The sequence below is a fragment of the Pseudorca crassidens genome, chromosome 16 (genome assembly GCF_039906515.1).
Source record: "Pseudorca crassidens isolate mPseCra1 chromosome 16, mPseCra1.hap1, whole genome shotgun sequence".
In the NCBI taxonomy this organism is placed as follows: domain Eukaryota; kingdom Metazoa; phylum Chordata; class Mammalia; order Artiodactyla; family Delphinidae; genus Pseudorca; species Pseudorca crassidens.
The window spans coordinates 22858918-22875215 of NC_090311.1; the positions used below are offsets into that span (position 1 = coordinate 22858918).

A 16298-nucleotide genomic window follows, 5' to 3' on the forward strand; every position below is an offset into this window, starting at 1 on the left:
TGAGGGGTGAGGGAGTTATATAACATTTGGGGAAAAAAAAAAAAAGTTTCCCCAGAAGGTTTTGGTAACCTCTCTCCTACTCAGCTGAGAATCACTGCCTCACAAATATTGTTTGGCAGCAACTTGCAGAGTAGACTTTTATGCATAGTTCAATTTAGTGTTCCAGAGAAAAGAACATTTACTGTGTTCTCTGCATGGGTCAGATCATACTTGTAATACAGCATCTGTCTGTGAGGTACTAGTTAATAAGAGAAGTTGATGAAGCTCCAGGTATGTAGGCACAGGCTATTAGGATGGCTAGGGCACTCAAAATCATGTTAAGATGGAAAAGAAATCTGGATGTTTATTTAAAGAAGGGAAGATTTGTGGGGAGCACCAGACATGCCTTCAAATGTTTAAAAGGTTGTTACGTACATGATAGAGGAAATCAAGTGTTTTGAGTCATAAAATGAAACTTTTTCAGAGTTCAGTTCAATAGAAAAGGGCATTTCTAATAATCATCTTATAAGTTGGAGTGGATCGTCATTGAAGTAGGTGAATTTATGCTCACTAGAGGTTTCAAAATATAGGTTTCACAATCTCTCTTCAGAGGTATTGCCCTCTTTAATTTTTCCATTGGATGTGGAAAATGCCTTAACATTAGGATTTTCTATGCTTCAAACAGGATGGAATCCAACTAAAACCAGTTTACCTTTAAGGGAAGTCATTAGCTTATATAAACGGAAATCATGAGGGCACGCTTCAGGAGTGGTTAAGACCCAGAAGTTCACATACCCCTGTCACCAGGGATACAGTTTCATTTTCCAATCTGGCTTCACTCATGTTGGCTCTAAGCTGGCATGGATTTTGAGTTACATTCACCTTTGTTCATATTAAGCAAGAGGACGCTTGGCTTCAATTAATTATACCATGTTAAATCTCATGCATGAGATTAACATAACATGCATAATGTTCTGATTGTGTAAGTCTGGGTTATAAGCCCATCCCTGACCCATAATATGTGGGAAATAAACTATGAGTATACTGATAAATTTGGTATATCCTCCTGAACAAGGGTGTTTGATCTTTAGCATGCATTAGAGTCATCTGTAATACCTGTTAAAACACAGATTGGTGGACCCCACTCCCATTCTTTCTGATTCAGTAGGCCTGGGGCCCAGTGATTTGTAGCTTTAAGACTCCCCCAGGTGATGATTATAATGCTAGTCCAGGGACCACACTCTGAGTACTGCTGCTCAAGCCCCATCTCAAAGCAATTAAATAAGAATCTCCGATGACGGAACCCAAGAATCAGTATTGTTTTAAATGTGTGTACAGGGACTTCCCTGGCAGTCCAGTGGTTAAGACTCTGTGCTTCTACTGCAGGGTGCACAGGTTTGATCCCCGGTCGGGGAACTAAGTTCTCACCTGCTGCACGGCACGGCCCTAAATAAATCAACAAACAAATAAATAAGTGTACAAATCACTGGGAGTCTTGTTAAAATGCAGATTCTGATGTGGTATGTCTGAGATGGGGCTTGAGGTTTTGCATTTCTGATAAATTCTTAGGTGACGCCCAGGCTTCTGGTTCATGGACCTCACTTTGAACAACGAGCTAGACTAGATCTGACTGAATTAATCTGGGGAGAAGCCAGGTGTTCCTAATGTGGAGACTTAATTGTGAATCATTGCCTTAAGCAATCAGGACCTAGGAGTTAAAAGTCAACCCAAGAGCAAGAGGAGGAGTGGGTTTCTTCTAGAAAGACAAGAGGAGGAGTGGGTTTCTTCTAGAAAGACAAGAGGAGGAGTGGGTTTCTTCTAGAAAGACAATCTCTTTGCTAGCAGGTGGGTTGGTTGAGTTAGGTTTTGGGGCATCTTGGGCTTTTTTGCGGTACGCGGGCCTCTCACTGCTGTGGCCTCTCCCGTTGCGGAGCACAGGCTCCAGATGCACAGGCTCAGCGGCCATGGCTCACGGGCCCAGCCGCTCTGTGGCATGCGGGATCCTTCCCGACCGGGGCATGAACCCATGCTCCCTGCATCGGCAGGCGGACTCTCAACCACTGTGCCACAAGGGGAGCCCGGGGCGTGTTGTTTTTAGGAACTGTCTTGAGCTCCTTTGTGTTAGCCCACACAAAGGAGAACTCAGTTTCAGAGACTCTTAATAGTTGAAAAATAAACTCAAATAGAGACATTTGTTTTTGTCAATTCAAAAAAATCTGAAATCACGAAAATCTTCTATTACCAGGCTCCAAGTCACGATATGTTTTAAAAGGAAGTCACCAGCATTTTAATCCTCTGTTAGAATCACAGACGCCTAGCAGCTGTTATGAGAAGAAAAGGTAAGGAAAACAATTTTTTTCCACCAACAGAAAAGAATTTGGATTAGCACGTTAGTCACTTCTTTTTTCTAATTCACCTGCAGTATGTACTTTAACTTTGCTAATATGTTTTGCTTCTGAATTGCATGATAAGAGAATCAGTAAGGCAAGTTTAAATCCCCAGCTGATGTGGAGAAAGGAAACAGGACAAAGTAATGTGGTGATGGTTGACAAATTGTGAGCAGAGAAGTTTTATACATATACATACACACACACACACACACACTTTGGGGAAAAAAAAGAAGGTCTGTGATGTCAAAAGTGAAAATACCAGGAAAATTCAAATAAGTGGTCTTAAGCCTTTACTTTATCCCATAGTCATAAAACCTGATTTGACCTGGTGATAGAGTCTGTCCATTAGGAGAAAAACGACTTTCATAATTAAGTCCTTAGATATGCACTCTGTTTTGCCCAATATGAAGTGATATACTTTGACCAAGTATGTGTGAGTCTACTTTAAGAGAGTCTCATCCCATAAATAAGGGAGAGGAAAGTGGGAGGGAAAAGGGGACATTTTCCTATGGATGTTTTGTTGTTGTCCCATTCTCCTTGATTCTGACACATGAAGCATGGCTTGTGGGATTGAGCTGGGTCTGTCAGGGTCATATTTCAAAATTCAAGTAGCACTTCTTCCAGTTATCCACTGCCTTTCTATGGCATATTTTGTCATTAGGATCTGCAGGGTAAGCCTCATGAGAATTACAAATTTTATCACCCGACATTAAAGTGACTAGTATGATGGTCTGGATGACTTAAGAGAATGGCTAATTATCCATCTTTTACCATTTGCAAGGTCAGTGTATCACCTTCTGAGAGGTCCAGTATTGGGTAAGGGCTGACAAGAATTTGAGAGGTTTTGTGAAACGATCAATGACCTTCATTTGTCATAGGAGGTAAAACAGGCTCTAATAATTCCAGTAGAGGGCAGAAATTCCTACATGACCATGTCCTTACGTCAGAGGCCAGCAGCAGATGAAAATGATAATGATAGTAGTAGCAACAGCAAAGATAATTGCTAATTGAGTTATTACTCACACATCATATACATATTCTTTCATTTAATTTTCAAAACCAGCACAAAAGATTTTTATTATCCTCTTTTTACTAATGAAGAAGCAGGTTTTGAGAATTTAAGTAATATACCAGAATGAGTTGACCAAGCTTGTATATAGCAGAAGTAAGACTTGAATCCAGGACAGTGAGGCAGGTTGGTATCTGGAAAACTGTCAGGACTACAGTTAACATCCCATAGTGCTCTGGTGATGGTCTAATGTGACTTCCTCCGATTGTATTCCCAACACACTAATATTTCTGCAAGATGTTACTAGGTGTTCTGGAGTTGAGGGGTAGTTCTGGGTGGGTAGGAGTGTGATAGGATTCATGAGAAATCTGGGTTACATGATTTTAAGCAAGTTTATGTCTTGTAATAACTCTCCAAGAGGGAGATATTACAGAATATTATCTCCTGTGGAACACAGGTTGGGAAGAGCTGAACTAGGGATCAAATACAAGACCAAGAGTTAAAATCCTAGCCTCCAGATCTGCTTGGATGACTAAGTAGCCCCTGCCTCCCACCGCAATTGGGAAAGTTGATATCATTCTTCTTGCATGAGTAATAGGATAATAATAATGGTTTCTCATGTCACAAGTTGATGAAAAGTTCCCTCGTATTTTAAATGTGATGTATGCAAGGTGACTATTTAAAAGCATTGTTATTTATCAAGGAAGTTGATAAACATAATTACTACCTCTGAAACTTTTTCCAGTTGGCTTTTCTGTAAGTACATCCCTTGCATCTATAGTTTACCTAAGGAAATGGCTCAGAGCACATCGGAAACTTTTTTCCCCTACAAAGCATTTGAGGAGACTTATAGCAAGATAGATACATATTTGCATATATATAAGAAAAGAAGACCAAAAAAGTTAGACCTATTGGTGAATTTAGTGGATATGAGGAAGGGAGAAAGTAAGAATGTAGATTGTCATCCTGTAAGAGTGTGACATTATTAAAGGTAAACCTCAACTTATGAGAATTTATTTGTTCTCAAAGAGTGAGAGCAAATAATATTATTAGGGGAAGGAAGAGAAGAAATTGTATAAGTTTAGAGAAGGTTAGGGGACAGAGCCAGACAATCCTATCTGCTTGATCTAAAGTATTTTTTAAACTCCTGTATTTTAAAACCTCATTTGAAACTTATACCTCTCCTTACCTTCAAGATTACATCTATATATCAATAATTGACACTCTTGGATAGGGATTGTAAACATCAGAGATTATATGATGATCTGTGTTCTTATTCTGTGAATCCAAGATGACTGCCAACTAAGACATGTAGAATATAAAAACAAAATAAAAATTTAACATGCTTGTGTTTGAAATGACTGGATTATATCATCAGAATATACTGAGCACATAGCTTAAATGAGAATTTATTTATTTTTGAGGCAGACCAAACACCAGATCCCAGAAACCCTTAAATCTTTAGCAATTGAGGGACCTCACATCTGGCATCTCTTCTATGGAAATAAGAGATTCTTTTTATTGATTAAGATGCTGTCTCTATTACACTCTACAGAATGTATTTGAACCACAGTGCCTGAACTCAAAAGGATAATGGGACTTAGTTCAAGTGAGTTATTTATTTAAGTCAAAAGAGGCCTTGAGGGGTCCTACATTTTCCAAATTAGGTAACTGAGGTCAACTAGGGAGCCATATGTTCTCAAAGCAGATTGATGACAGACAGGGCTTCAAGTTTCCATTCACCTGATTTGTGACCCTTTAAGAGACTATCCACCTGTCATTTTGTGTCTCCATCTTCAGAGCTATAGTGTCTTTTGTAAGTCAAAGAGCTTCAGAGCTAATTAGAAGTCAAAACAAGAATGCATTCAATGAACATACAAAAGAAAACAGATTTCAGATGGGCTTGGAAGGAAAAGAATGGACTGCACTTCTCCTTTAGAAAGTGTTTTGGGAATGAAGCTAAGTACTTAGCGTTAACATTTACCATGATGTGTAATTACAGAAATTTGAACTGATGCTGAGGTAGAAATGGTCCCCATCTTTTCAGCAAGCATTTTCTGCTCAGCCATGGAGAGGGATCAAACAAGACCACTGAGAGATGTGACTGAATTATTAAAAACCTAGTCTGCTTATAAGGATTAATTGTGAATTCTGAATCAATATTTTATCATTTTAGCTAGTGAAAAAGGTATGACACAACCCCCTTTCTGTAAGCACCCCAGTATAATTAAAAAACGATCTAACCCTCCAATTGTCATCTCATTCTGCTTTACCTGTATTACATCGATTAGCTAAATTCTGATCCAGCTCGGAACAGTCTCTGAGAGCCTCTGTGCCCAGCATCATTGCAACTACAACATTCCCCCTCCCACATAACAGCTTAATTTTTGAAATTTATTTACTCTCTGAGAAAACACTTATTGGTTACTCACATGTAGGTCACTGTTAAGTGTTTTGGGGTACATAGTGATGAGACATACATAGTTGAAGCCTACCAGCAACATACAGATGTCATTATGTTGAAACACCTACATGTAGTCCAGCTTTCCTTGTGCACATCATTAAGTGTATATGTGGTGTGTGTGTGTGTGCTCATGAATGATAGATGTATCTATTGATTCTCAACAACAAAACAAAAAGCCTAAGTAGCTCTGTCTCCTACCTACTATTTTCAGAGGATAATACTATCCTCCCTTTAAAGTCTTTCCCAGACCAACAGTTTTTGGAAGTTCTCAAGAAGTATCTCACATGGAAGCACTGTAAACACATGGATACGAACATGAGTTTAGAGTTTGAGTCCTGTCTACCCAACTTAATAGATTTGTAACCTTGGACAAGTTCCTTAACCTCGATTTCGTCATCTGCACAATGAAAATTAACAAAGTACATACCCTCTCTCTCCAGATTTGTTATAAAGATCAATTAATGTAAAAACACCTAGAATAGTGCCTGATATAAAATAACTCCTCAATAGTCATTTATTATAATTATATGCATAATGATGTGGACTGTGTTTCGATAGCTCTGAGATGCGATCTTTTCCTATTTTAGCATCTCTGAAATTGGGATGTGAATTTGAAGCCATAATGTCTTAAATACAATAAAGATAACTATATAAAATTCATATTTGTGGGCTTCCCTGGTGGCGCAGTGGTTGAGAGTCCACCTGCCGATTCAGGGGACACGAGTTCGTGCCCTGGTCCGGGAAGATCCCACATGCCGCGGAGCGGCTGGGCCCGTGAGCCATGGCTGCTGAGCCTGCGTGTCTGGAGCCTGTGCTCCGCAACAGGAGAGGCCACAACAGTGAGAGGCCCGCGTACCGCAAAAAAAAAAAAAAAAAAAAAAAAAAAATCCATATTTGTATATCATGCATATATACATGCTAACATATTTATAATAATATGTATTATCATGGGCTCATGAGTAGTTCTATCAGCTACCTTAATATTTCTACCCTTTTTTTCTTTCTTAATCCAGTTCAGTGTGGCAATGTGACATTCTGGTTCTGGTTCTGGTTCTGGTTCATGTAATGATATGGGCATTATAGCTTGAACCTAATAAAACTGCTTGTGCTGCTGCTGACACCCGCACTGGGGTGTCTAGCAGTCAAGGTCTAGAGCATTAAGGTATCTATAGAAAGCAGCCATTTCTGTTACTACAAGAGTGGTTAGTACTTATTATGCCCCAAATCACTTTTTTTCTGCTAACATGGAAATGATGTCTTGAATGTACCTTTGTGTCATACTGTGGAATTATAACGTACAGCAGTGCTGCTTGGGACTCCTTATACATTACAGATTTTAATTAATCAGCTGTTTTAGGTTTGGTTAGCAGACTGCCCTTCCTAAGGCTCAAGCTTATATCCTGGTGCTCAGCTCAGGCTGGAAGGAGAAGCTGAGTGTCTAGCAACGTTCACTGCTCATGAATTATCCCTCCCCTCGGGCAGGAATGACTCTGGTTTGAGGAAGAATTGTTTCCTAGGTATCTATTCACCTCCCAAGGTGCCTATGTGAGCTGCATAAATGCCGTAGCTGAGTAATCAGGTTGTGATGTACAGTGTAGGTGTGGCAGCCCTGGCGTCTGTTCCCATGGTGTTCATTCGGCTTGTTTATGCTCAGATACATTTCCTGCCCACCCCCTGCTCCACTGCACATTATAAACGATTGACCTCTGCAAACTGTATTTTCCAGACTCCCTTTCCTTCTGGCCTCCAGCTAGGTTTAGCCAGTGGCAAACACAAGATCTTACAGGGAGGAGAAAAGAACCTGCCTTATTTTTCACTCTCTGTGTGTTTATTGGCACTGTTCCTGGCAGGGCTGCACCCCACCATTGCTGGACTTCTTTTCTCTCTTTGGCCCAACTCCCATCGTTTCTGCCCCCTCAAGATAACATAGCCAGTCCTTGGGCTCTAGCGATGTTTCCTCCCTTTATCCCCACAGCCTAAGGGTGATGGTGCTGTTGAATTTACTAATTTCTGAGCTGCCTACTGTTTGGTATTTTAGCTCTTCCCATATCTTTGCAACTAGTTTTCTATATTAAAATCCTGCTGTTTACATGAAGTGGGTGTTACTTTCCTGACATAGTCCCATGCCAAAAAAACCTTGGGAGCACCAAACCTACAAAACCTTGAGATATACCCTGATGTAGCTCAACGCTGGTGAAGACAATGTGAATTTAAGTTGAGATTTATTATACACACACACACACACACACACACACACACACACACACACCATTAACTGGCATGATCAGATGAGTGGCATTTAAGAGATATCCAGAATGATGGCGCTCTAGGGCAGGCTGATGGAAAAGATGGCAGGGTGATGGTAGATGGTAGGAGTGTTATTGTATGACACTCAGGTTGAGGGATGGTATCTCAGGAAAAGTAGTATATTTAGAGACTAATGATTTACTTTGGAGTATAGGATATTATGGAAGACAAGGGAAGATATTACAAATTAATAACACCAAAGTCAGAGGCAGCTAATATCATTTATTTTGTTCTTTATATTAAGTTGATCTTTATATTAAGCATGAAGATCTTTATATTAAGCATTAAGTTGTCGATATATGTCCTGCAATTTAACTTTACAAACCTTGTAAGGAGAGCATTAGTAACCACAGATAATGATGTAGAAACAGAAGGTAAGAGATGTGAAGTGGTTTTTCTATGTTCACACAGCTAGTAAGGGGCAGAACTAAGCTGTCAAATATGCTTGTTTACCTGCTCAGACCACCTTACTTGCCAGCCTTGAACATGCCAAGCTGGCTCCCACTTTGGGGCCATTTTTACAACCTCTTTTATCTCCCTGGAATGGTCTTTCCCTAGATCTTCACGTTTCTCTCTCCCTAAACATCTAGATAAAGTGTGTCCGTGTATTTGATTATTATATTCTCCTGTTCCTCCAACCCTAACTAGAACATAAGCGTCACGAGAGCAAGGGCTTTGAGTGTCTTTCCGCTGTTGTATTTCTGGTGCCTAGAACAGTGCCTGGCACAAAGTAGCTACATAATAACCATTCATTGAATGGAAGAATGGCACATAGTGGGCTTGTAATAAATATTCAATCCCATTTCCTATCCTAATCCTGTGGGTGCCCCAAACCAGCCCCTCAGCCACTTTCAAGGACATATTGTCTGTACACATAAAAGTCAGTGGCACTACTTGCAGAAACAAAACAAAACAAACAAACAAGAACTTTTAGGGCAAATCTAGCAGCAGGAGAATTTGGAACCATCTTTCCCAGCCACTGCTGTCATGTAGGCTGAGGAATGAAATTCCTACCTGGACAAACTATTTATATTTTTTAGGTAATTAAAGTAATGAGGTTGTCTGAGAGCACAATTCATTGTAGGACAGGTCCAACTCATCTGCTTTTGTTTCTGACTCCAGTTAACCCGCTCTATGGAGGAAAATCACGTAGAAGAGTGGGAACTCATGTAGAGCCCTGTGGAGGAACAAGCTATTTGCTACTTCCCAGGAGAGAAATGAGCGAAGAGAAGAGAAGGCATGAGCCTGCCTTCTCTGTTTAAGCAAGAACTGTGTATTGTGAACAGGTCTCCTAATGAGGCCTGGGGAGCTTCAGGCTGTGCCAAGCCCTCTATGTGGACATTAGACAGACACTGTATTTGAAATATACACACATAAAAGGCAAACACGTGGAGACGTGGTCTATTTCACTAGGGATCAGTGTAGCACAAAAGGGTATGTGTATTCCTATAGAAACAGAGTTTCAAACAGGAAGCAAAGCACTGTTTCTTTCCAAGACAAAGGCTTGGAGGGAAAATTTGCCTCTGAGAGGGATAGCTTGAGCTTCTGCACATCCTTAACAGACTGTTCCTCACTGCCAGTTCAGCCCAAGAGGCAGAAATCTCAAGGGACGCTCTCTGGGTGTGTTGAGATCCTAATTACTAGTTGGGTGAGCTTCTGTGGTTGTTCTCTATCATGGTTTTATCTCTGAACCTCAGTGGCCTCATCAGTGAATTGGAGGGTAGTAGTTTGAACGTAAGAAGCAGAATCCAAGTGACTAACTTACGTTTTTTTTCTCCCCCCAGAGGCTTTGCTCCCTCTCTTTCTTTCTTTCTTTATTAGTTATCTATTTTATACATATTAGTGTATCTATGTCAATCCCAGTCTCCCAATTCCAAGTGGCTAACGTTTGAAGAAGAATTTTATTGAAAGGATGCAATAAAAGATACATTTACTGTAGTTCATGGAGTCAAAGGAAGAACTAAGCAACTGAACACTGTTGGGAAAAACAAGAACCACAGTAGAGCTGGGTATTTCTGAACAGATGACTTGGCTCCAACTCTATGCCATCTCTCTGTATACGTTGTTCAAATTTCTGAGAGAGAGAACCTCATTGTGCTAGTTTGGGTCTTGTGCCTGTCCTTGTATCAAGGGGAGCAACTCCCTTTGATTGGCAGCCCCACAAGAACGTCATGGGATAGGGAAGGGAAAGTTTCCCCCAGAAAAGAAAAACAATCAAACAAACAAGAAATATGTACTTCACTTGAGTCTTAGGGGCACAGCAGAATTTTAGAAAGATAGCATATGTCAATAGCTTAGCTTAATGCATAATGCAAACACTCAACAAATAGATGCTAAGTATGAAATAAATTGTGATACCACAAATAGGGTAAATATAGCATCAATACTATTACCCGTAGCAGTAGCAGCAATAACTCCATTACTATGAGGATGACATGGTCTTTAGCTTTAGCTAGGCTAGGTGTAAGTCAGTAGCAAATTCACGATTCATTTTTTTCATCAGAGAATGAAGGATATAATAGTTTCCTTGGGTTGCTAAATTAAATGATACAAGGTACATTAAGCACTTAATACAGTTTTTTTGGCTTGTGGCTAGGTACTCAATGTTATGTTTGTGCATATAGTCATGTCTATACGTCTACATACATATATATATATATATATATATATATACACACACACACACACCCCTTTATCTGACATATAGGACTACATCTTAGGACTTTAAAGGAATCATAAAATCCATTATTAGGATAAATTTGAGGTTGTGTCTATCTTTAGATTTTTCTCGACCTCTTCCACCTAAAAATATGCTTCCTTAGAGTCCACATGCAGGTAGAATTGACATTTCATTCCACAAGAACAGTCTTCTCCTGGCAGTCTCTGGAGAAGTATATTAATTACTGTTTCCCTCATCGCTTTTAAGGGTAATGTTGTTGTTGTTGTTATTATTATTAGCTTACAAGCTCCACACTGATTATTCAAAGTGGATATTAACGGATGCACTTTGTAAATAAGATCTTCATGGTGATAAAAGAAACTGCTTGTGAAACTGACCCCAGGGATGGGTGGCTTGAAGCCTACCTCACACCTCTTGTGTGGGTGGTTTTTTTGTTTTTTTCTGGAAAAGAAGAGTTTGGAGGAGGGTGGTTTATGTCATTAAGATAAATGTTCACTTTTCCAGTCACTTCCTTGGCAAATGCTCCTTCGCGTTCCTATTTGTGGCCCATCTTGGTAAAGCAGCTGGTGATTAATACAGAAATAGATGGGCTCTCTCTTCTCAGGGAAGTCTCTGCTCTGAGCTATTTGCCTTTGAAGGTAACAGTTATTTCACTACAGAAGAAGAACAGAACTAACAAAGTTATTTTACGACACACCCCATCAACCCATCCCACTATATGCTTCCTTCGGTGATATTTCCAAAATATAAAATCAAAAACTTTTGTACAATATTCTCCATTAATACTAAATCATCTTGAGGTCAATTTGGGATGGGACTAAGTAGCCATAGTCATGGTAGTTTTCCCCTAACAACCGCTTTCCAGTTAATACAATTTAGAAAATACAACCGATTGTTTACCCCTTTTTGCACACCCAGAAGTATTTAAAAGTGGTCTCACTCAGTTGGTTAAGTAAGTTATGGTACATAAAGTATACTACTATGCAGCTGTTATTTTTAAAGACTGTTTAATGACATGGAGAAATCATTCCAACATTTTGTTAGCTGAAAAGACAGGATTCAAACGGTACCATGTGGTATAATCTCAAATAATATAATCACAATGATTTTAAAAATTCTGTATTGATATATTTCTCTATTTTCCAAATTTTCTACAAGAAATATGTGCTTCTTTATAACCGTAAAGAAAATCAGTTACTGCTCCCTTCTTAAAGAGGGCTCCATTGACCCTTTTTTCACCCTATAGACACTGGGAAGGATTGTCACTGGACCTAGCTACCCCTGGGCTTCTAGGATGGCCCTCATCTCCTTCCATCAAATATACACCTTCACATGTGATTTCCTAGGAAATCGTTTAAATCCACTGACCGGACTGTGAAATAAGTCTCAAAGTCTATACCAGACCACAGTATTTCAATCTGGATGGTAGAATCTTGCTACTTCCATAATGAACTCATGCTTAGCAATTCCATCAGCCCCACCAGTTCATTTTTCACCTTATTTTATTATGTGTATACATGACAAGCTCTCGCTAGATTGTGGGCTCTGTGGAGGATATGGTGTTAGATCCTGCAGTGTATCCTCAGTGTCAGCACAGTGCACATCACACCATGACCAAGAGCAAAAACAAGCAAACAAAAATTGTACAGTGCTAAAAACTGGTATCAGCAAGGTACTATGACAACTGCTTTAGGATCTGCAAAGATGACTATAATCAACATCTTTTCTTTCAAGGAGAGAACAAGGTGAGATTGATAAGGTGATCACGTGAAGACAAGAACACAAATAACTAATATAGGACAGAAGATGTATGTCAAGTTGTCATACTTAGAAATGAAGGCTTGCGAGATTCAAAGGAGATAGAAATCTGGGTTTAGTGGGTTTCTGAGGATAATTTACGTAGGATTTATCACTCAAGATGGGACTTGACAGAGGTAGAATTTGGTAAGCAGATAGTAAGACACTTGAAGCAAGATGAAAAGCTTGAGTAATTGGAAAGCATGGATAATTTCCCAAAATGGAAATATCTCTGGGAGCCAGGGGAAATTGGATTTGACTATCTCATAGTAGTGTAGATGATGCAGGATATTTAGGTCATCGTCCTATTGCAGAGAGCACTTATTGCCAGAGAGGTTATTCTCAATTTGGTAGGAACTAGAAAACCACAAGTGGCTTGATATTGTTCAACTGAGTGGAGGTATGACTTATATAGAAAAAAAATCTGGGGATGGGGAGACCAATTAAGTGGTCATTTCAATATTTCATTCAAGACAGAAAAAGGAATTTTAGAGTGGTGGCATAGGAAATAGAAAAGAGAAAAATGCTGAGATTGAAAGAATCCATGGGTTGAATTCTAGCCATCTTGCAAGGTAAATAAGGTACTTTACAATCTGTATTTAATTTACCTCACCTGCAGTAGCATATTTCGAAGCCCACCTACCCACCTATATTTCTGCCATCTGAGTATACTATTCTTCAAATAATTCTGGATCATTCTCTATTCTGTTGCTTTGCACGTGCCACCTATGTTCAGAATGCCCTTTTCTCCAAGCTCAAATGTCCTCTCTTAAGTATTTACTGACTCATCCCAGGCAGGCAGTTCTTCCATCCTAAGTTCCCCCCAAGTATTTTTTCATCTCTCTAATATTTGACTATGCATGGTAATTCAGTTGCATGCATAGCTGTCTCCCCAACTAGACTAGACTATGAGCTCTTATTCCTGAGAGATACCTGCAAACTTCAAAGGCATTTTTTCAGGTCTTCTATGTCATTTCCCCAAATATTAAACAAGACAAGGCCAACACCCTACCACACTCCAAATTCATTCTATTTTAAAATATTTGTAGAGCACCATCTGTGTTCAGTCCTGTGATGGATGCTGTGCAGGACCTAGAAGAAATAAAATATATCTTCCCTGTTCCCAAGTTTCTCACCATATAGTGAGGAATCAAGATGAACACTTGTAAAACAATTAGAGGATGAAACATAACCTTATATAATTAAGGGTTTAATTGTGTGGTGAAGATTTATAGAAATTTAAGGGGCGGGAGGTGGATGAGGGCTGAAGAAGTCAGGGGTAACTTCATGGAAGAGATGGGAAGAAACAAAGGGGAGCTAGCAAGGGCACTGGAAAGTGTTTTCTAACAAAACTACCTTCTCTGGCTCTCTCCTTTGTGACGTGTTCCTCTGGGACTTGGCCAGGACAAGGAGAGACATGGATGTCCTGTGGTTTGGTGTTAAGGTATCTGGCAGGAAAGGATACAAGTGTGGACATTCAAAGACAGAGAACTAAGACAGTTTTTTTTATGAGACAAATTAGCCAAATACATCTCCAGATATTTTTATCTGGGGTTGGAATAGAGTTCCGATCATGACTTATTCATGATCCTTTTAATCACAGTTCATAAAAGAGTTGGTAAACCAGGAAAAATTGATTTCTTTATAATAATGATTAAAACATCCTTGTATCCAAATCCTCTTGAATTTAAGATATGCAAATGAGACAAATATAAACAGTTATGGATAGCAGCAATGAGGTTAATATTTATTTGGAAGGGTTTGATTTTATTTGATTTCTTTCCAGCTTATCATTCTAGAATGGAAACCACTACGGTGTTTACATATTATAAAAATCTGGATCAAACCAGGTATTCCCCAGAATTGAGATGTGTTCCCTTCTTAGCTTTTAAAACGGCATCATGTTAACATGATGTTCGAAGGAGAGGGTGCCACCAGTGGAAACCGGCAGCAGTACTGTATTTTTTTTCTGTAACTACGTTTGTCCTCAATAAAAAGAATTCAGTGTGTCTGCTGAGTTTTAAAATCCATGTACATGAGGATTAATAATTATGTGGGACTGAGGGAGGGCTAGTGGGCTGACTAACCAAAATGTCAAGGTAGAAGGTGCATCTAGTATTTCTATCTTAAGTAAGATTTGCTGACTTTTTTGTCTCTTTGTATTTTATGAATGCTACCAAAGTGACATTTTATATAAACGTAGACATATGTGTTTCCTCTTTTACGTAATGCACTATATTTTTCCTTACATAATGATATTGAAACAGGGAAAACAATGGTTTCTCTTTAGTCTTTAGGTCAGTCTGCACCACTTTCTCTTAGACTTTGATCTCTGGGTATGACTGAAGAAATATTTGGATTGTCAAGCTTAATATAATGACAGCAATCACATGCAAATAGTATGGATTTATATGTCCTGTGTATAAGCTTTTCTCCCCCACCTTTACTGCCTTTTGTCCACAAGGTGGCACTCTCTAGATACGTCTAAATTCAAGCCTTTTTAATAAAGGTGCATCAAAATAGAAATCCTCTCCAACCAGCCTCTGTGGTTAACAGCATTCCCCAAAAGCCAGGTGAATTCACTAATACACTTTTAGAAAAATAGCATGGTTAAATATGTCACATAGATCACTAACAAGGTGTCATTGTTTATATTGTAAATGTGTAAAGTATTTAATTCTGCATCAGTCCATTTAGGTCTAATTTTTTTTCTCCCTCCAGGTATGAACAGGAAAGCAGATTGTCCCTACCAAACGTGATTAGTCCTAAGGTCCCTCTATTCGGGGTTGCTTCTTAGGATGTCTACAGACACATTCCAGGGGGTGGAGTTTATGGAAAGAGATGGGACTCATGCAGTGACCAGATATCCCAAATTTTTCTGGACAAAAATAATTTTAAATAGCCCATTTTAATTACCCCCATGTATATTCGTATTTCTGTCGTTCAAGTTGCAACTTTTTAGATTTGAAAATAGTTTATTTTAAAGACAATCTTGATTTACTTTTCAATCAAGTATGCATGGCATCTCTCAATAGCATGAAAAGAGATGCTCAGTCCCTTCTTAAGTATTTGGCCTGGGAGATGTCCTATTCATGAGCCAGAGTGTGGTACGAAGACTTGGTGGCTGAATCTGAGGAGCAAGTCCTCCTTATCAGCTTTCACTGCCTCTCTTATAGCTATCTCAGGAAGAAGATATGTCCTAACCCTTGAGATACTTCCTTTGAAATCAAACTCAAAAATTAGAACACCCGCCAAAAACCATCCCATTGCTCTATGTTCTGATTCTTCCAGTCAGAATTTTATAAAGTCTCTTCTCTCACCATTGAATAATTATGTAATAAACAGATGGTCAGTAGGAAAAAAAACTATGTATGTTTTATGTCATGCAATTGACACTGTTTAGGTAGTACCTACAAATAAGGATAACAAGTCCTCTAGCCCCTCCCCCATTCCCTTACAGATATACAGGGAAACTGAGGTCTAGTGAGGAACAGGGATTTGCTGAAAGTTACATTGTTACTGGTTGTCACTATGACAGATTCGTGTAATCTAACAGGTAAAGTAATTGTAACAGGTTAGCTGCAATCTACCTTTGTCATCTTTGCCCATTACTTAGGCGCAGATAAATCAGCAATGATTCCTAAATTCTAATAAGGTGGGTGATGCTGCCTG

The 16298-nt window shown here is 39.2% G+C and overlaps 1 long non-coding RNA gene across 2 annotated transcripts in view; it reads left to right on the forward strand.

The window, feature by feature from the left end:
- The window catches only part of LOC137208410 (uncharacterized), a 438623-nt gene that overhangs the window by 284303 nt on the left and 138022 nt on the right, over positions 1–16298 (forward strand). For both annotated transcript variants that reach the window (XR_010935623.1, XR_010935624.1), the window contains exon 3: positions 2225–2318. This is a non-coding gene — a long non-coding RNA (uncharacterized lncRNA). The remainder of the gene's footprint in view (positions 1–2224; positions 2319–16298) is intronic.